Source organism: Scyliorhinus canicula, chromosome 7 (genome assembly GCF_902713615.1).
Source record: "Scyliorhinus canicula chromosome 7, sScyCan1.1, whole genome shotgun sequence".
Lineage (NCBI taxonomy): Eukaryota > Metazoa > Chordata > Chondrichthyes > Carcharhiniformes > Scyliorhinidae > Scyliorhinus > Scyliorhinus canicula.
Genome location: NC_052152.1, coordinates 119466018 through 119466342, shown reverse-complemented (window position 1 = coordinate 119466342; position 325 = coordinate 119466018).

Here is a 325-nt window from a genome sequence, read left to right as displayed (position 1 = left end):
GAGGAGGAAGATGGGTGGGAGGGGAGGAGGAAGAGGGGGGGAGGGGAGGAGGAGGGGGGTGGGAGATTAGGAGGGAGGGTAGGAGGGGGGAGGAGGGGGGTTGGGAGGAGAGGGGGTGGGAGTGGAGGAGGGGGGGAGGAGAGGAGGAGGGGGGTGGGAGGGGAGGAGGAAGATGAGGGGGTGGGAGGGGAGGAGGAAGATGAGGGGGTGGGAGGGAGGAGGAAGATGAGGGGGGTGGGAGGGGAGGAGGAAGCTGGGGTGGGAGGGGAGGAGGAAGATGAGGGGGGTGGGAGGAAGATGGTGGGGGGTGGGAGGGGAGGAGGAG